This window comes from Furipterus horrens, unplaced genomic scaffold (genome assembly GCF_987537825.1).
Source record: "Furipterus horrens unplaced genomic scaffold, mFurHor1.1.pri manual_scaffold_15, whole genome shotgun sequence".
NCBI lineage: Eukaryota > Metazoa > Chordata > Mammalia > Chiroptera > Furipteridae > Furipterus > Furipterus horrens.
The window spans coordinates 13431289-13453246 of NW_028327185.1; the positions used below are offsets into that span (position 1 = coordinate 13431289).

At 38.7% G+C, this 21958-nt stretch overlaps 1 protein-coding gene across 3 annotated transcripts in view; it reads right to left on the reverse strand.

Annotated features, from left to right (window-relative positions):
• SDCCAG8 (SHH signaling and ciliogenesis regulator SDCCAG8) overlaps positions 1-21958 on the reverse strand; it is a 169482-nt gene that overhangs the window by 100886 nt on the left and 46638 nt on the right. The gene's annotated exons all lie outside the window — the stretch shown is intronic.

The following is a 21958-nucleotide window of genomic DNA, read 5'->3' on the forward strand; positions in this document are numbered from 1 at the left end:
GGAACAAAGGGAAGGGCATATAAACTCATGGAATGAGAGATTAGACCCCATTATGAAAGGTCTGGAATTCTAGATTAATAAAAATGTATTTTTCTTATATATAATGAGGAGATATTAATGGTTTAAACAGGTATGCAATATGAGAGAAGCTGAGCTTAAAAAAAAAACTGGATCAATGTGTACGACTGATTTGATGGCAGAGACAGCCAGTAGGGAGGTGGCAGTCAGTTGCAACATTCCAGACATGAGGAGTAGAGACATTAATATGTATATTAAAACAGAAATAAAAAGAGAACATGTGAGTATATGGAAATAAAAGGAGACATATCAGGAGACATCAAAGATGTCTCTAGAATTTTGAATTCAGAGGATACAAAGAATGACAGAAATAGAAAACGTATAAAATTCCAAACTTCCTTAAAAAGAAAAGATGCAACCATTTTTATAAGCACTACTCAGCAACAACATATGTAACCTTACATTGATAATCAGGTTTTAAGTATAAATGGTCTGCTTTCTTAATCTCATGTATGAAAAACTCAGAGGCTGCCCTGGAAGCCAGTCACACGTTGAGGTTAAGACAGGCCCAAGAGGCCGCACCAGTCAGGGTTTCAGACCCAGCTCTGGCACTTTCGAGCTCTGTGACCTTGGACACATTACTCAGTTTCTTCAGCCTAAATGGAGCAATAACTGTAACATGCTCCTAAAACTACTATGAGAATCAAATTAGACTTCAAGTACTTAGTGGAGTTTCTAGCACAAAATAAGAGCTCAATTAAAGACAGCAGGTATCATTATTATTATTGCTGATTTCTTATCTATCTTTCAAGAACACCAAAGAGGTAAGTGGCAAAAATGACCTGCCTGAGATTCACGATTATCACTGGGGACTAAAACAGTTCTTGATTTAATTCAACAACATTTCCCCCATAAAGCACTCCTTTGGTGAAAACTGAATAAAACTTTATTATAATTTCCAAGTGCAAAAAGCACTTTTGTTAGGAAGACAGAAAATTACTGCCTGCCTCTGAAGCTCTGGGCCAGAAAAAGAGCTTATTGGTGCAAATCATCAAAATCAACAACGACCTAACCAGCTGCACCAGGGCTCAACACCTACTCCCCGAGCTGGGAAAATCTGCCACGGCACCAACTGCAGCAGGCAGAAGAGGGCTCTCTTGCCAGAAGTGCCAGCTCCCTTGGGCAGGATAACCCCTTGCCGCACCCAACTAGGTCAGGGCTGCGTCCTTGGCTGTACATGGTGGCTCAGGGACAGTCCCAGGCCAAGTGTACATTCCTCTAAAGAACACTATTAACCTGCAACGTCTACCACGCAGTTTGACGCGGGCCATCTTCACACTTTCCCAAGAGAGACGATACACTTCAAGTCATGAATGTGACCACCAGGACAACCCACAGGAGAACAGGACCGGGGACAGAATATGGAGAAAGGAGGGCCCATTTCTGTTCATTTATAATCTATACTGTAGGAAGTTTTTTCTGAATCGTGGACATATGGAACTTTATCATTAATAATGATTAATTAAACTTTCCTACTCAATTGCTCATAACAAAGAAGGGTGGGGCCCATGCTCTACCCTCCTCCACCTCCAACCCTAATCCTCAAAGGCACACACTATCCACTCTTCTGATATTTAGCTTTGTATTTTTAAGTGACATGCTTATAAGGCTGTTTCTTAAATTTTTGTAGTATTAGACATTTTCTACTGACTTCCTGTGTCAAAATAGGTAATGATTATGTCTTTATATTGCCCACCCAATATAGCCAACTCATCTTCCCATGTAACAATTTTGGTTAAATAATTAGTCAGTAGCCCATTTACATTATAATGACTATAGAAATATTTTCCACTATGGAGACAAGCATTACTTTGCTTAAAGTAATTTTCTTGTATATATTTTGTTATTTCTGGAATTAAGTGCCTAGTTTTGAATTTCTATTTTTCTAAGTAACTGACACCCCCACCACCACCACAAATGATCAAACAGATCTGTCAAACACTCATCAGTAATATTTTCCCAAATAATGAAACACATCAGATACATTATCAGTTCCTTTTAAAATGTTTTCTTAGATAGATCCTTCCTGGTGCCTTATATCTGGCTTGGTTGAACTTCGTACTGGGTCAAGCCTTATCCATGCATGCTTCTACCAAAGTTCCCTGTCTCCTGGGTTGTAAGTTGTTCTGCTCTTAGGTTTATTTTCTTTCTGGTGAAAGTACATTCTCCAGGTAACTTTCATAAAAAAATGAATACATTCTAAAGTATCAGTATGCCCGAAAATGCTGTTATTCTATGCATATACTTGATAGTCTGGCTAGGTATAAAAACCTATGTTGAAATTAAATTTCATTTAGGATTTTTAAAGGGCTACCCTGCTGTCTTCAAGATTCTAATATCTCAACTGAAAAGCTGTATGCCATTCTGATTCCTAATACTTGGTCTATGATTTGCATTTTTGTTTCTCAATGCTTTTATAATCATTTTTCCTCCTGGTATTTTGAAATTTTACAATGTTAAACCTTATAATGGGCCTTTTTCATGCTTTGTGCTATGGGGGTTCTCTAAAATCTGGAGGTTTGGTTTCTTTAGGGAATTTTCCTTGTATTATTATGTTAAAACATTTTGATGCCATACATTTCAATTATTTCCTCTTCCTGGAGCTCCTGGACATAGGATTTTGGCTCTGTTGAATTAACCATCTAATTTTCTTATATTTTCTATCTCTGCATCTTCTGATTCTAACTTCTGGAAGATTATCTTGACTTCATCTTCCAAAACTTCTACTGAATTTAAGAAAATATTTCTACCATGTTTCTCATTTCCATGAGCTGTTTCTTGTTTTCATTGTTTACATAGCATGCTATTCTTATTTTATTGATATAATCTCTTATCTATTAGAATATTTTGGTACTTTTTATGTTCTCCTTAGCTCATTATAAATTGCCTCAGTTTCCTTTTTTCTTGTGTCTGTTTTACACACACCATAATGTTAGAGGCTTTCCTCAGATACATAGTGGTACTTGGCTGTTTTTTTGTATTTCATTAAAGTAGTTAATAAAAGTTTGGATGTAATGGTTTTTGGGTAAAGTGATAACTTAGATTACTGTCCATCAAATAGTCACTTCCATCTACCTTCCACTGGGAGTGGCAGACACTATCTCTCCCCAATGACTTCAGGCTTGGCCATTTTATTTCACTTGGCCAATTGAGTTCTCATGGCTATCGTCCAAGCAGAGGTCATAGATATGGTTACGTGGCTTGGGTCTCCTTTTGTATTCTGGTAATTCTCCATGAGAAAAGCATGCCCTGGAGAGCTGCTGCCCCTTTTGCCTGGATCTCAGAATAAATCCATGTGGAGCAAAACAAAACCTAAACTATAGCCCAGACAATCCACATCCCCACAACCTGCAGCAGAGACAGCAGTCACATGCAGCACAGATGAGCCAAATCTCAGCTGACCAGAAGATTCATAAACAGGAGCATAAATGATTGCTATTGTAAGCCACGAGTTGTTTCAATATAAACTAATTGGCAAATGACTTTAAAGGAATAAGGACTGCTACGACTGTCTATCAGCTAAAAATTTTATTTGGTCTTTGAAACAACTGCATGAAGCACATAGGGCAGTTATCCCCATTTATATAAAAAAGAAATTGAGGATCAGAGACATTGAATGATCATCCATCCCAAGAAGTAAATCTAAGCTTTGAAACAGATCTGATATCATCACCTCCCCCCACCCATAAATTAGACAATGGCTTTCAATTTTTTTTCTTTTCTTTTTAACCATGATCCATAATAAAATCCATTTTACATCACAATTCAGAAATATACACACTCTCACACACATATGTATACATGTAACTAGCATTTCATACAACCATATTAATCATTACTATGTGTGAAACACTCATATATCCTATTCCTTCTTATCCTATTCTACTTCTTTTAAAAATTTTTCCAATTTCAACCCATAAAATCGATTTCATGAGACTGCAATTTGAAAAGCACTATACACATTTGATAATTTAAAACTGTATTTTACATAAATTAAGTAGAATAGAAAAATGAGTTTCATTTAAAGAAGTTCTATTGTATATTTCTCTTGCTCTCCTAAGAAAAAATATCTGAAGAAATGAATATAAAACCCATTTGAAAAAGTCCATATCATCTTAATCCCAAAGGATAACTTTACCTGGAAAGACAAAGTAGCAAATAGGAACTATTTTAATCCAATGGTAGTGATTTATTCCTGCTACTAAATATTATGTGACTTAAAAATGCTTTAATAATATTTAATATAGGGTAACTTATTTGTGTATACTTATAAGAGAATGGGAGAAAAGAAAATAATACAGAACAGTAAGATGACTGGAACCCAAAGTACTTACACAGTGAGAAAGAAGAATCTGAGGTTTTGAAGGTAACAAAATTGGACAATGTGAATTTATCATTCAGAAACCAATAGATGAGTTCATAGAATATATTTGGAAAAGTAAAGTGGTATATGATATTGAAAAATAAGACATAACAATCTATCTCTTGGGATAGAAATAATAGTTTCTATCAATGTCTGTGTGGATAAAAAGATTGCACTCGCTGGAAATTTAGTACTCACCAGTTGACACTTTTATTAACTTGTAGATGTTAAGAATGATTTTACCAAATCATTAATAAGGTTTTGTCTGGAGCTACACTAGCTACCTGTGGCTATTTAAATTTAAGTTAATTATAATAAAAAATTGAGTGCCTTGGTTGCATTAATCACATGATAAGAGATTAATAATAGCCACATATGGATCATGGCTGTCATATGGTACATTGCAGATATAAAATGATTTCATCATTACAGAAAACTTTACTGGATAGAACTGGTATAGAATGTAGCAGAATGTATTTCTAAGACTTACTCTCCAAACTGGACTCTTGGAAAACCAGCCTATATGGATAAAAGGATGCTGTAAGTATGTAAAAGTCATTTTAGAAATGAACAAGAAGAGTTATCCTCTTTACTGTAGATGTGGAAGGTCGCTAATGACATTCCCGGAGTTCTGATCACGGTTCTCGTTGTTGAGGGCACGCAACACTGAGTTAATACGTTTTCAGAGCAGGCCTAATAGTAACACTGATATGAGCTTCCATTTTTGAGTGCTTACCATCTGTTCCAACAATGGAAGTCAGATAATATGAATTAAAAGTTTTGAGAAAGGGTATGAATGTTTTCACTGTGGTAGGAATATATGGCTCTAAATACATATAAAATCAATACATACAAATCCAAGCAGACTATGTAAATTATGAGCGGTTTATGAGATTTTTTCAAAATTAATTTTGACCATGTGGAATATTTACCTTGCAAACTGAATTTAGAAAATGATCTCCTGAAAAGTCACTCTACTATAATGAAACATATGGAGTTTATTTCAGTAGTAGAACTTATTCCAATAGCTTCACAAATAATTTTAGTTTTATACGTGTAAACATTCTAGAGGTTGAAGGGGTCAGTTATACTTGGCTGTTTTGAATGGGAAGAATCTGTTGCTCTTACTATCATTGGTGAAGACCTCAGGACATGCCTCTCCAATAGCAAGGGTCTGCTGTAACTTTAAAGATTTGAAAACAGCTTCCTAACACCACCACCTGCACCCCCATCTGTGAACTGACTGAATCAGTAACACCTGACTACTTGAGAGCTACGAAGTATAATGTGTCTATAGGTAAAAACTTCCCAGGAAAGTCTGCTCGATTACTTACAGATCCACCTCATTGAATTCTCGTCGCAGAGAATATTTCTGTTTTCTTCATAGCTATATCATGAAGGTTATGTTAATGGAGTTAATAAACTCAAATCACTTTAGTTCTGTGGCAGTTGCTAGTGTTACAAAGCTGGAAATCCTATGGCATCCTTTCTACTATACATACCATAAAATACCACTGGGATATTAAAATATGACACTTTCATAATGTTTGTGGAGAGAATATAACTAGAAAGACCAATACAGATCTATATTCCTGTGTACACATAAAGGAACTACTTTAATATGCTGTGGTCACCCGTGTTATAACTTTTAAATTTTAGAAAAAGGCTTAAAGAGGTAATAGTTTGGCTTCTGGTTTTCTAGAATGAAATATATGCCAACAAAATACTTAACATGCACGAATAAGTCGAACAACAAATTGATGTATTGATGTTTTTCTCTCTCTTTCTCCCTCTCTCCCTCCCTCCCTCTAAAATCAATAAATAAATAATTAAAAAAGAAAAAAAGTATAATAAGCCTGGAGTTGTTTCTCTCAAAATGAACTGCAGTATCCTCATATAAAAATATCGATCTTTTCAAATCCCCCCCCTCCCACAACACAAAAAATGGTTCATACGCTTTTCTCTCTTGTGAAAATAAGTACAAAAGCTTGGAAATAAAAGAATTACTACAGAAAAAAACCTATAAATAGTTACTCCAAACTCAAATGTTCATACAGTTATTGTCTTTTATCATCATTTGAATGCTTAATCATCTATAGAGAAAATTACCCAAAGCAATAATAAAAAAATAGAAAATAATTCCGATTTAGGAAAACAAACTGTGAATTTGTCCCCTTGAACAATAATTGCTTCCCAAGCCCTTAATTCAATACAGTGAATATTCTGGAACACTTCCCATGTGCTGACTCTGCACCTGGCACTGCTTAGTATGTACGTTATGTTATATATGTAACCCAGACGGCCAACCACATATATCTCTCCAACCTGTCCGCTCTTCACCTCACTCCATCTTCATTGTCCTTCATACCTATTAAAATATAAACTAATTCGCTACCATTTTGATAAAAAGCAAACCCAATGATACATCCAATTTATCACATTTCCTCCCATGCTAGAGTAAATAACAAATAATTACAATACACTTGTTTAGTTATTATAAAAATTTATAGCAAAAAGTATTTTAGAAGCATTATTAGTAGGACTTCAGGATTCATGCTAAATGAGGTCTAACCATAATTTTCACATTATATTACTACATTTTGGGATAATTTTGTTCCTTTTATCTCTGTATATGAAAGCTATTAATATTTTCCAATAGAATGCTTCAATTGAAAATTCATTGAAATTTAAGATTAAAATAACTGGTTGTATTGCCCACTGCTACTTAGTGCCGTTGCCTTTGCAGCATCCCCTGTGTGTAGAAATATAACTAAACACAAACAAGAAACCAGACTACACAGAAAGCCACCCTAAAACAATTTTAATAAACAAGAGAATGAGAGTCATTTTCAAGGAAGATAAAGATGCTTTCACTACCTATAAAGATAAATGAATGTAAATGAACTGAGCTATTGCTATTTCTGAAGTTATATCTGATTATGCCACAGGAAAACCTTGTAAGTAAATTTAAATATGTGCAGTTTATTACGTATTTATGGTTTGGAAAATCTCTTTTATTATTAAATGTATTTACAATGCTTTTAGGTTCTCATTGTGAGATTAAAAATACTTACAATACACCAAGAATGTCATTCATAACCCTAAATTGAAGTTATTTTTTTGACAGTTTTTTCAAAATGACACTATTTTACCTTAAATGAATTGCAGCATAAAGGTCATTGAAATGTGGAATTGCAACAATTTCCTCTATTTCCTATTTATGCTTCAAATGTGATATTTTTTCAGATACTATAATCACAGATACACTAAGACAATATTTAATTATGCTTTTCAAAGCCAAAAATTTTTAATAGTAGATATAAAAGTACTGACAACTATAAAATCAATTTCCTAAGAAAACTAGTTAATAAATCCAGTAATATTCCAATAATAAACATGGTTTTCAGTTATTGTATCAACTATTAAAAACTGTATAAAATTGACAACAAACTCACAACTATCAAAAACTGAATCTAAAAAATAAAAACAAAAACAAACTAAGCAAACAACCAGAACAGGAACAGAATCATAACTATGGAGTCAAAAAAAAAAAAAAAAAAAAAACTGCATAAAATAAATTGGCCTATTTTTTTCTTAGCCAGAAAAACAGGCAATTCTGGCAAAGCAATTTTTTCTCTTAGATAATGCATATATTTTTATTATGTTTCCATCAGAGCAAATTAAAACTCTTACACTCAATGTCACTTTTTTAGAAGTAATCAGAAAAATATCAGTTAAATATTCTGTTTCCTAAAGGAAAAATACAAGGAAGATTTTGGGTTATTTTGCACCTAACTTTCAAGACTTCAGTGTGCACTTTTAATTTAGCAAATAGAATTCCTCTTCCATAAATAATGTGCTATTTCTTCTAAAAGGTACTACTACCAAAACATCGGGGAGTTAACTCCCCTGTTCACATCAAGACTAATAAAAACAGACTTAAAAAAAAAGGGTACAGTTAGAGATCAAAGACACCTCAGTCCTATCTTTATCTACCCCTTCCCTTTAAACACAAGACCACTGGCGTCCAGCAAGATTAAATACACCCCTGAATCCCACTTAACCGGACTAGAACCCAGGCTTCAGATTCCTCACCGATCCCCATTTCCCTTCAAATGTGGATAAATGTCAAACCACAATGCTAACTCACTCACGAGCACAAACAAGCTCCTATTGTCAATAATTACTTTTTTTAATGCAATAAAGAAAACACATCATCTGTTTCTCCTCTGACAACTGCTACTCAACAGGACGTTTTCCTTTTTGCTCTGTGTGTTGTCTTATTAGTTAAATTCCGTCAATCTCTGACAATCAGAACACATTTAAGACTCAGACCCCTTTTACAAAAACTAGTTTCATAAGACAATACACACTATTTCCTACTTTAGAGAAAAAACATTTTATTCGATTTTATTTTTATCAATATTTGTTTACTACCGATGTGGGGGCAAATAAAATATGTCTTTTCTCTCAACCCAATAAAAGCTCAAACATTTAGACCCAATTCAAGATCTCAGCCCTTCACTTCCAACTGAATGACTACATTGTACAAGAAATTGTATTTTCATTTTTCATTAAATTAGCTTCAAATGGCCGAGGAAAGGAAACCCCTATCTACGTGGTCTGGACTGTGTACCAGTGCAGACAGTGGAGTCTGCAGCTTGTCTTCTCCCCCACACCAATATGCTGGACCTCGGTGAGGTCACCTGTTTACTACCTACCCAGTTTCTGCTGCTGCTTGCTACACCTGCTTACGGAGAACACCAATACCAATGCTCTGGCTTTAAGATACTAAAGAGAGGAGGAGAAGCAGAGTGGTACTAAAAGCACACCTAGGCCAGTCAAACCTACAGGCTCTTGAATGCTTTGATTCAAAATATTCTGACCACTGAAACAGCTTGGCTGTGTTGGACTCACCTCTTAGCTGCTATTCTGCTCGTGGTTGACAAAATGGATCCTCTTCCATTGGAAAACTGGACAAGCTAACCTTATAGTGTTGGAAGGTTTTCACCAAAATTAATGAGATGTTCTTATGCAAAGAGGAAGCAGCAAATTTTAACAACAAAACTAGGTTTATTTTTAGAGACATAACTGATTGAAAAAAAATAAACCCTTCTGTACTGAGACATGGATTACGTGATCTCACCTTATGGGGAGTTTTTAGAAAATTCATTTTAGCTGTGGGTTATATAAATATTTCTGTAAAATTCTATTTGTGGTGCTTAAGAATTTATCGAACTCCGCTTTAACTAAAAAATAACTTATATTTTCTAACTAATTTTGGAAAGAAGCTTCCAATGTAAAGTAGATGCTTCAGTTAATAAATACTTTGAGTATAGTTCTTTTAACTTAACAGCATCCACATATAAAGAAGTAAATGCATCTATTTAATTTATTGAGCACCTAGTCAATCATAACTAGTTCTATGTATGCAAAGAGCTTTTCATAGTTTAGAAAACACTTTCATCTGCATTACTGAATTTATTTGTTGTGACAATTAGAAAACTAACATAATTTTTGCTTTTACTCATTTTCCTAAAGAAAAATAAAATAGGTGTAGAACAGATAAATACAGGGTAATGACTAGGACAGAACACATTTTTTTCTGAGATATAACTGACTCATAACATTGTATTAATTTTAGGTGTATAACATAATGACTTGACAGAAGTGATGGACAGAATATTTTTAAACGGATTCATTCAATGGAATGAATCAAAGAAATCTCAAAAATTATTTTACAGATTCTAATTCCTCAAATTTCCAAGTTAGTTCATTTAGCCAGGTTTAGATAAAAAAAAAAAAAAAAACTGAAATATCAGGCAGGCCCATTCCCCTTCCATTGGGAGTTTCCTAACATAGGTTTAAATGCTGCCAACTACAAATCTGCTCTGTATTTTACAAAAGCACTCGGATTGCTTAGCCAGCCATGTCTAATTTCATCATTATCTGCCCGCAATGTAATCTTCTGGTATATGGCTCAGTGTTACCTCGGCACCCCGCTTCTACAGAGTAGGTACAAAAGTAAATGTCTTTTGACTTGACTAGAATTATTTTGAAGAATCCAGATGGTCTGGTTCTGATGCAGGAAAACAAACATATCAGTTGAAAAAAACATGTGGAACGCAGAAAAGACCAAACTTTAAGGAAGTCTTCGGTGACAGGGTGCAGGGCTATACTGTTGAAACCACTCATTTTAACGAGCACACCTGTTATGTGCTGGCCAAATTTGCTGCAGCGTAAACCTGAGAGGAATCATTTGTTATGGTGAGAAGTCAAAGCCAAGATCCAAAAGGGTGCAGGCAATGGTAAGTTCAAACTAAAATGACCTTGTTTCAGAGAGACAAAGGAAAACACCTGTATCTCCTGCCCAGCTGGAGGGCAGCAGGCAGGGTGCCACTGGAGGTCTGAATTGAACTCATCAAGCTCAATAAGAGTTCACAATGAGACATGTTTGATAAACACGCAACCCAAACCATAACTGGCTCTGAAGTTAGATGAACCTAAGCTGAGATGATAGTCCCACATGTATGTACTGGTCAGGTCATATCGAAACACCATATTCAGTTACCATCCGGACTCTGAAAGGCAACTAGATAAAATGGAGCAGAGTCGGGAGAGGGAGACAAAGACGGAGACTGGGAACATAATCATAACAACATTAGTAAAAACGTTCACAGATCAATTATTATGTGTCATCTACTGTACTATGAGGTTAACGCATATTATCTCAAAGTTGACAAAACCCTACAAATGGGAACTGTATCAATCCTCATTTCATAGACAAGAGAGCTGAGGCTTGAACATATTAAGGACTCTGCCCAAGTTCACCAGGTAGCAGGCAGTGAAGTGGAAGTCTACCTGTAGACTTGGCCTGAACTCTTGGCCAGAACCCACCCATCCAATTACTGTGATGCTAGGTGTGCAAATACTGGAATACAAAAGTTAATAAGTAGAAGCCTCTGACCGCAAATAACCTACATTTCAATGGAAGAGAAAGACTTTTTGAAGTAAAATAATAATAATAATAATAAAAAGTTCCATGAAGGAAACAAGGTCCTATGAGAGAATAATGGGGCTGGTGGGGGCGGAGAGCGGAGGGTATGTGTCTGTGGTTAGAAAAGTGGGGACATTTAATGGAAACCGAAGAAAGAGAAAGAGCTGGTTATGCACAGGAAGAGCAAGGAAGGACACATGTGGTAGAAGTCTGTCCTCACATGGTTGAGAAGCTAAAGGAAAACCATTGAGGTTCAGGCAACAGAGCCAGGAAGGGGAGGTAAGAAGAGAGCGGGGAGGCGGGTGGGGACCAGATCATACAGGGCCTCATAAGCTATGGGAAGGTGTTGGGCTTCATGTTCCTAAATGCAAGAGGAAAGCCACTCCAAGTTGTCAAATGGAAGGACAGTGTGATCCTTATTTTGTTTTGGCTACAGTTTGAGCATGGACCAAGGGGACACGCTTTCATGAAGTTGATATTGTGGTGGGGAAGACAAAGTAAATGAGTTAGCTAATCAAGCAGAAAGGAGACTCGGGAGCGCTGGGCAGTGGGGTACGACTTCAAATAAGGTGGGCAGGGAAGGGCTCTCAGAGGAGATTATGTCAGACCAACAGCTTAAAGGCATTAAGCGCGTGATTTCAGAGGACATCATGGGGAACAGAGTTCGTGGCAAAGCGGAACAAGTACAAGGCCCTGAAATGGAAGAGTAACTGATGTATTTGAGAAACAGCGAGGAAACCAGTGCGGCTAGAGCAGAGCGATGGGGAGAAAGGCAGGAGGGGAGGGCAGAGAGGTGACAGGAGCGCCAGGCTGCGCAGCGCCTCGCAGATCATTCACAGCGACTGAGGTGGGGGTCACCGGATGGTTGTCTTTACCCCCCCCTCTAGACTGAAGATTTCTGGTTCTTGTTACATAAACTCCTATGGCTTCACTCACTATACACATAGTGGACCTTCCGTAAATTAAGGAAGAAAAACTGACCAAGCTCTATTATTCTATAATAAACCTAAGTGTTGGCAAGTTGAAAATGACAATGTTGGAGTTATTCATTCAAATTAGGATAAGACGACTACCCCTCAGTGTGAGTAAATTCAGATTTCTATGCAGAACATTCTGAGCAAGGGTTAGAAGGGTCCAAAAGAAAAGATAGTATTTACTTGCGATGATGGGGCAGTCTTTCAAGTAAAACAAGTCTTTCTCCTCCATCTTAAGATCTTCCTAAAAGTTTTGACCTCCCCTTTTCCCTGCTGTTCTTTCTAAGAAGACCTAGGCACTCCTTTGTACTGTAATGGGAATCTTCAATCACAGCCTGACTCATAATTGGTGAAGCCAGGCTAATGCTATTACTTGATTTATTATGAGAGAGAGAGAATATTAGAACTTCAGTAGTTAGTAGAGAGATTGTATGTAAAGAAGAATTTTCCAGACCTCAAAGGGAGCTCCAGAAGTTCTCAGGGTGGCAGAAGCAGGCCAGGAATAAGGACATTGCTGCTTTCTTGCCTTTTCCTTAAACACTGAATGTTAGTGTAACTGATCTACTTAACGACAGATGTTACCTTCTAAAGCACAGCATAGGAAATATAGGCAATAATATTGTGATCACTATATATAAGGGGCCAGGTGGGCACTGGAAATATCCGAGGGATCATTTTGTGAAGTATATGGTTGTCTAACCACTACGCTATGCACCTGACACTCATACAAAAGAACAATGCATGTAAACTGTAATTGAAAAATAAAATTTAGAAAAGAGTAATAAGAAAATCTAAACGCCTTGCAATTTTATAAATAGTCCTGAGCAGCCTGCAGGTATATCAAGAATCTCTGTTTAGGGCTCTGCTGGACTCCAATGAGGCTCAGGCAAATGTGCCAGGAATATTTTTTTTAAATTGTTTTCATTATGGTGATTAAAAAGTCAAAAATTTAATGGAATCACATCCTGGGTCCGGAAGCGCCACAGCATTTCACCCGCTGGCCGCAGGGATGAGAGCCCTGGTGGGAACCAAGAGTGAAGGGGGGAGCTATTCGTGCTGCAGTTCTCCCACGGGACGACCCTGGTGGACTCCGGGGCCTCGTGGGTTCACACGGACAGAAACTCCGGCTGAAGATGTTTAATCACACAGGTCTGATGAAAGCCAGCCTACTCCTCCAAAAACGCTACCTTGGACAGTTTGCTGTTGCCTAAAATCTTTCCAGTAGAATTTCATTCTTATTTCAGAGTGGGGCTTTAATCCATTTTTGCAAATAAAATGATGTCTGTCTTGTAATTAAATTCAAGTGTTTAAAAGGCTAGATGTTTTATTGTTCTGTTATTAATGATCATGTAAAGAATATGACTGAAAATTGCTGACAGTAAAATTACATTCTTATAATCTTAACAGAAGTGTCACTTGTACAAAATCAGGGTGAATAACTGGAAAAATTGGAATGACACTTGAGACTCGTGTAATTTTTAATGATTGTATTAATACTGAATGCATAATGAAGTGAGGCAGAAAACTATTTCCTGTTTCTAGAAGCACAGGAACTCAGAGCTAGAGAAAACCTTAGCTATCACTTTTCCAAGCTTCTCACTTTACTGGGAGAGAAAGCGAGGGGCTGGCAGGTTTGCTGCTCAGACAGCTAGAGCTGAAAAGCCACACCAAGTCTTTGGACTCACAGCTCTCAGCTAAAGTCACACCCTGCATACTCCGTGTTTCACCTTCCGTCGTCAGCAATGGGGAGATCTTCTATAAGTCATTAAAGTCAGCTCAGTTCTTTATTTCTGACACACCCATCCTCCTTGAGTCTACCCCTATTAATAAAATGACATTTTATAGTATATTCTCTGCAATCTGAAAGTTGTTCCCTACCTAGAGCAGACTGCGGAGGACATGAAACAGCGACGCAAACATTCCCAAGCATGATTTCTGTGCCTGATGGCAGGGTGTGCAGTGTGTTAAAAACAGGCCATTATACTGAGACTCTGGACCTTATGGAAGCCCACTTTCTATGGGGAATCTTTTATAACAGAGCTTTGTCACTTACGTTTTTGAGGTCATTTATACAAGCATGCTACGGAGTCAAAAGACACAGATGGTCCCTTGAGTGCATCTTCCTTCCCCCGCCCTACCTCACCTCTCCTTCCAGTCCCCAAACCTTTGCTCGAGCTTCCCCATTGGACCTCACGGAGGCAATGCCTTCCTCTCCCACCTACACTGGGCAACACGTTAACCATGCTTCCAGGATGTCACGTCTCCCGCCTCTAGACCCCCACACCTTTTTGTAGTTCCTGATGAGCTACTAGGTTCTCTTTGAGACAGGATTACTCGCATACCTGTCACATACACTCTCTTCTTTAAGAACAGAGCTTCATTCCAGGCCAGCACAGTGTATGCAATATATGGTTGCTGAATTCCAGCCACAAGTGAAGTTCAGGGCAAGAGCATTCTAAATTTGTGACTTCTTCTCACTTTAAAAGCACACGTAAGTGGCCCCGTGAAAGGGTTCTCTATGAAGAGATAGGCAGCACCACGTAAAAAGGCTTAAGATATAGTGAAGTGAAAAAAGTAAAAAGCAAAATTATATCTAGGCTATGTTTACTCCTTGCAAATATCATATATGCATATGGACAACAAGTGGAAGGTAAAACAGAGGGATGAAAACAATGTGCTCTGTTGGGTGACGGAATTATTGGCTTCTGTGAGTGTGCTTATGTTTATACAATAAATATTGCTTTTAAGTATATACATATGTGGTAATTAGTAATATTTTCACTGGATATCGGTACTAATATATCTGGACTGTAAAAAATAAAAAGCATATGTATTGTCCTTTGTGAGCTTGCTCGCCCACAGGGAGGCTCATTTGAGGAAGGGCAGGCTGGGTACCAGAGAGGAGACCCTGCAAGGTTGGCAGGTTGGCCTTGTGAGTCCAGCTTTTAGAGTCAAAATAAACAATTTTTCTTAAGGACCAAACTATGTACCATCCAGGGAAACTGAACAGGTAGAAAAAAGTTATATTTCTTTAGGACCATTTGTTGATTCATACTATGTCTTCCTTCCTTAAAACAAAAATATTCCTTGAGCTCAGTGTACAGTTTTATATTCGTATCCAAAGGTAAACATCTGTATCTAAATATTTATCCCATCAGGCATACTGTTTCAAAACGGGCTTGTTTTATTTCCTATTTCTGTCCTTATCTCCTAAACAGCCTTACACTTCTGTCTTCAGGTATAGTTTCTGTTTATACATTTGCTTTTTAAAACTGTATTGTTATGGTGAACAGTGTTCTCATCTTTGCCCAAAAATCAAATGCTTCTTTTTCAAGCACATGAAGTGTTTCTGTAGACCACGTATACATAGTTTGTCACCTAAAGTCATGGCCCACGTCATTAACAAAGTCAGTAAATGCTAAGTGCCCCGAGGGTTCCGACTTGGTGTTATTTACTGGATCGATCTGGAACTGTCCCTTTGTGTTTAAAAAAAAAAAAAAAAATCAAACTTTTTTACTGCTAATTTCGTGACTGCGCCAACATAATTATGATTTAAAATGAAGAAATAAACTTTCTTTTACATGGTGTTTTAGAAAAATAATAACTTCAATCATCTTTTATTAAATGGAGCTGTTTTGAATTATTTACATAATCCTATTTGTCCCATTCAAGCATCACACAAGGCAAGAACAAAAGGGCCTGATTGATTAGACAGACGCCAGGCTGAAAATTTTCTCAGAATTCTTGGTTAGGCGGTGATAAGAACGCAAATTTCTCTAAGTATGCTGAACAATGCTTCAGGGCATACTTAGGAAGATGCTATAAAAGAAAAAAAAGCTCTATTGCATCACACCCATGGAACCAGATCCCCCTCTCATGGGCTGGAGCCAGCATGAAGTTCACACTACATTAATTTGCACTTGTCTGATACGCTGCTTTGCAAGGATTTTTAAGGCATGTTCAAATGTGTATTCTGTCTCCACGTCTAGAATATAACCCCCCTAAGGGCAGGACCTGGGGCTTCTGGTTCTCACCCACAGGGGCCAGGGCGGTGGTCTGGGCAGGCCACGCCTTCGCAAACGGCTGACACCTGAGTGAGGAGCAGCGAAAGGGATGTGCCAACCCTCCGTCAAGGAGAGGGTGTGAAGCACACTGGAGAGCAGCTCTGTCATCACCAGCACCAAGTGACTGCATGCTCTAGCGACAGGACCACGTGGCCCCTCTCCCAGTCCATTTTGAGACGGAGAAGTGAGACCGCAGGTGGTACAGCAAGTCTCTGAAGTCTAGCTCCCAGGAAGCCGACTATGACCTCGGCGTATTCCCCAAAAGCCGTCTGAAGGGAGAACACAGCATTACAGACACAAAGCAGAGGACGGAGCGGAACAGGATTTGACTGGAATCTGTTGGTGCCAAAGTACATGTAGAAAAAGACTAATACCGCCACTAGCCACTTGAACAGATATAATGAAATATTTCTAGGATGTTTCCCGAATCAAACAGAAGACAGTGGTCTCTTAGCGGGACCTTCAGGTAATGCATACTGCTACTATTTAAAGCTAACATTTCAGGGCAGAAAGTTCCCTGCTGCCTGTTGCAACAATCCATGTCAATCCTCCGACGGTCAGAAAGTCCTTCTTTCAGGCGATTGTGATATCTAGTTCCTGAGATTAAGTCACTTTGCTCTTATTCTTTCCATATTGAAGACCAAGAACAGGTGGGGAACTTTCTCTGTGAAAGAATCTGTGAAGTCCTTGAAGACAGGGAGCAATAGTCCAGTCTCCCCTAAGTAAAAAGGTATGGTTCTTCACCTTTTCTTTATTGCTTGTATTTCTCTGGCTTTAAATAGGACTTATTTTTAGGACTTGCCAGCCTTCCTCTCATCTTTACACAAAGCCAGACAATGGAGATGCACTCCTTCCCACTGTCTGATTAATTCAGCTGAGCTTCGGCAATTGCTCCTGTGTTGATACAGTCCCTGTTCCCTGTCTGTATTAAATTGCTGAATCACACTGCGGGAGACATAAGCAAACCTCAAATCCCTTTTTGCCCTAATTTTTCTAGATAAAATTTTCTAATCTGTTTCTTTCGTATACACATTCTGCCCTTAAATACCTGCTTGGATTACCCCATTCAGGTAATTTTATATGTCAATGCTTTCTACTTGATAGTAGCCACAACTCCAAAATTATAACTTACGCAATACTCGTAAGAAAGTCCTATCTCTTTTTTTTTTACCATCCAAAAAATAAAACCGCAAATATGAAACGAATTTTTGTATTTATAATTCCACCGAAGCCACCATTAAGCCACGTGCCACTGGTAAGACAATGACAGCAGAGCCAGTCGTTCACCCGCCTGGCAGTGCCACGCGATGGCTAAGAGACCAGGGATGTGGCATGTTTGCTGTGCTGTAGACATGCTCAAGCCACTGAGGCATAACTAAATATCAACGAGTCTTCTGACTCAAAGCTCCACGTACTTTTTTATTGAATTTATGGGGGTGACGTTAGTTAATAGGTTTCAAGTGTGCATTTCTAGGATACATGATCTGTATATTGCATCGTGTTCCCACGTGATACATGATCTGTATATTGCACTGAGCTCCACATTTTCATGGGCAAGGGAAACTTGAACAGTTTTATTTCTATGCCTCAGGCAGGGGCTGGCAAACTGTTTCTGTGAAGGGCCAGACAGTGACTATTTCAGTGTCTGGAGCTGCCTATGTAGCAGCAAAGCAGCCATAGACAATACATTAGCAAGTGGGTATGGCTGGGCGCTGATAGAACTTGACCCGTGAAAGACTGGCCCGTGGGCTGCAGGTGGCCAGCCGTGTTCGTGTATGGCAGCGGGCGGCAACAGCACACGGAACCTCTGTCTGCCTGCGCCCCCAGCCATGGCCGCTTCGAGGGCGTGTAGGCAGTGCTGGTAGTTTAATGCTCTGTGATCGCCATCTGGGAATTCTTAAGGACTTTCTACTGGAATTTGGGTTTCAAAGTGAAGTCTGATGGAACAGTGTGGCCTGGTTCCTCTTCCCGGCCCTGCGACCTTGCCCTCGCTGTCGCCCACCCAGGTTAGCATGTGTTCTGCTGCTGTTGACCTTTTCCCCCGGCGGGAGCATGGATGTGAGGCCGGGGGAGGTTGGGTTGAGTGTGTACACTTCCTGGCACCTCAGGGCGGGACATGGAGGTGGCCTCCCTGCCCCAGGCTGGCTGCACCACAGCACAGCACACCCCGGGGACTCAGTGTGGAGCCTCTGCTCCCCCTGACCCAGGGACCAAGTGTGTCCTCACTAGAGGTTGCAATCTCTAGAGGGCCGTGGGCCTGACCACCATGGGACAGGAAGAAGGATCCCTCTGCTCCCACGGGGCTGGTGTATAGGACTGTGGCTGGTGGCAGGGAGCACCCAGAAGCCACAGGCCCATGGGAAACGTGCGGGGCCTGCACGCTCCCATGAGCATCCTTGGGCTGGAATAGCACAGGTCAAGTGAGAGAGAGACTGAAGAAGAAAGAAAAACATTTTATATTATCGTACCTCAAATCTCACTTTCTTCCCGCTTTTTGAACAAAAGGCCCTGTATTTTCATTTTGCACGAGGCCCTGAGCAAAAGTTAGGTGCTCTAAGGAACATCTTCCGAGCTTCATCTACCAAGATGGACGCTGACAAAGAAAATTCCACTCATTTCAGAGTCAGCTAACCTCTGTGGTGCCAGGGCAGGAGTGGGGCTCCCAGCAGCCTACCCAAGTCTTCGGTGTAAGGCTCTGAAATTAACTTTGTCATGAGTTTCAGATGCCACGGGGTTCCGTTCAGGACGTGACCAGTGGGGCACTGTGGGGTGGCATCCCCCTCAAACAGCTTCCCACAGGGCTGATTCATGTTTCTTTCAAATGATGCTGCCTTATAAACATAAAGCACACTCAAATTATTGTGCATGAAATTTAATCAAACAACAAAGAAAGCTGAAATTCTGTAATATTCCCCTTTATTTCCTATTAAAGAAGGTAATACTATAACGTTCTAACAGACCTGTTTTCCTGATTTGAATAAGCCAACTGTAAAACAAATATTGTTGAGATGGTGAAAGAAATTTCAATATGGGTTGGGCACGACATGATATTACGGGATTATTGTGAAGATTCTTAGATGTGAAATGACGTAGCAATTGTGAGGAAAGTATCTTATAGATGCACATGGCAGTATTGACGGAGGAAATAACAATGCCTGAGATCTATTCTAAATGCTTCAGCCAAGGAAGAAGTGGAGGAAGAAGACAAGAAGATAAAGAGGAAGACAGAGAGGAGAAGAGGGAGAGGACAGAGCTGATGGTAATGAAGACAAAAAGGAGGGAGGGCAAAAATGTGAGAAGATGCAACAGGACAGACAAAATGCTGACGCTGAAGGAAATGTAGAAATTCATAACGCTCCATTTATCCTCAGACACGCTTTTAAATTCTTATTATGGGGTGGGGGGCGGTGAGCCTGTTGCCTACAAAAATTTTCTAATGAAAATCAAGATACAGATGTTTCCATTCTCCTCCATAGCAGACATCCTTTTTTCCTTCATCCTGTTGTGTGTCTGTGTAAGAAACATCCTGGGAGGTGAACAGGAGCTTTCAAAGCTAAAGCAATACAAAGGGGCCGAGGGAAAGGATAATCCACCCATGGATTCCTGACACAGTTTTTTAAAAAAAAGGGGAGAAAGTGGGAGGAAGAGACTGTCATTGCTGCTCTCCTGGCCTTTCTGTCTAACTGCCACAGTCAAGGCTGGGGTCACAAGGAAAATGGTTGTGGTGGTCAACCATTTGCACTGTTTTGAATACATCAAAAAAGTCCTTGTTCTCACTACATTCCAATCTCAGTTTCCGACCTCCTTAGGAAATGTACCAAGTGGTCCGATTAACAAAAATATGAATGAAGTGACTATATTACAAGGGACACCCTTGTTTGTACCCCCACAGACAGTCTTCTTGGTGTTCTGAATCGCACTATCTGCGACCCTTAGAAGGTTCAACACGCTTTATATTAGTCCAGGTATTTCAGATAGATGCTCGACATGCCCAGCTGCTAAAAGTTAAATGTAAATTTCTTTCTTGAGTGCAGATGGTGGCCAAGCAAAGTAGCTCTTGGGTCTTAGAGACAGAAGGTCAGGTCATGGCTGAAAGACCAGAGAACAATCGCCGCTTTGCTACTCACATCACCCGTGGAATGAGACACTGCTACTTTCTTTTCTGAAACTGTCTGTCCAATACCACATACTGACAGAGGCCACCCGTAAGACTTCCTCAGGTTCTGTCCCAGAAAACACAGCAATGAGGGCCTCACAGCACAAACACCTTGTAACCGTACAGAGGTTTGATTCCTGACTCTCTGATCCCCTGAAAAGGCACGTCTCTATCTAAAAACAACACTAAAAATCATTATAAAACTGCTCCTGTTTCCTTATTTAGCAGAAAAGGTTTACAAATGAAAATTGCCCCTTTTAAAATCCTACAACTTGAGCCTCCACACCATCGCTGGTTCATTAAAATGAGATACGAGATAGCATGTTAAAAGACTAATCTTACCTACATGTTATTTGTTTACAAGTGATATTAGAATGTTATTATTCCTACAGTGTTTTTTCTCTTTAGAACATTATAATGTAAGTTTAAATAAGTCAGAAAATCTTCCTGGCTATATTTTTCCAGTTAGTCCCAAACGTAAGGCTGCCAGATGTTACCAAATAACACAAAAGGTATATAATATGTATCATGTGAGCATGCCAACATGATCTTTTTAAAAAAGTCATAATGCATCAGCAAAGGAAAGTTCTGTGTTTGGTCAGGTAGTTCTAACCTTCAGTCCCTGATAAAAAAGATTTTCAATTTTGCTACCAGGCACGCCCCCCACTGGATGGAATAAAATACTTCCATTATCTGTACATGTTAATAATGAAAATTCTCCTGAAAATTTCAGATTCTGTAACACTTTGAATAGAGTGGTACCAAAGCAGAATTTAATTTAATTTAACTTGTTCAGATTTTAATTTAGGGCCAGGGATTTCAGTTTTGACTTGAAAAACTTTCATACTACATTTATTATTTTCATTTTCAATATTTTTCTCAATTGTGTTAATGTCACAGAGAGTTAATCAGGTTGAAGGGAAAATATGTTGGAGGATATGATATAAAACGTTGAATTGGAAACACGATTTTTAAAGTTTACTTAGGGATATCTACTTTTAAGTTGCAGCAATTTCTTTAAAACATCATTCCTACCATCTCAGTCTTATTTTAATTGAATAGATTTATCAGCCTGCTTTCCTTGAATGCAAAGAATGAAAGTTTTCAATGTTCTGTACTGTACCATAGAAACAGAAAATCAAAGTTGGCCAGCCGATTAGAACCGCTTCCCTAAACTTTGTATTCCTGTTGTTGATTAAAATTGGAGTATCTATATGAGCTCAACAAACATATAACATAAAACATCTGCTTAAACTGAAGTAAGCAGAATTTTTCCCCTAACGCTTCTAATTTCACTGTATTTAGGCATCCTGAGCAAACATATTC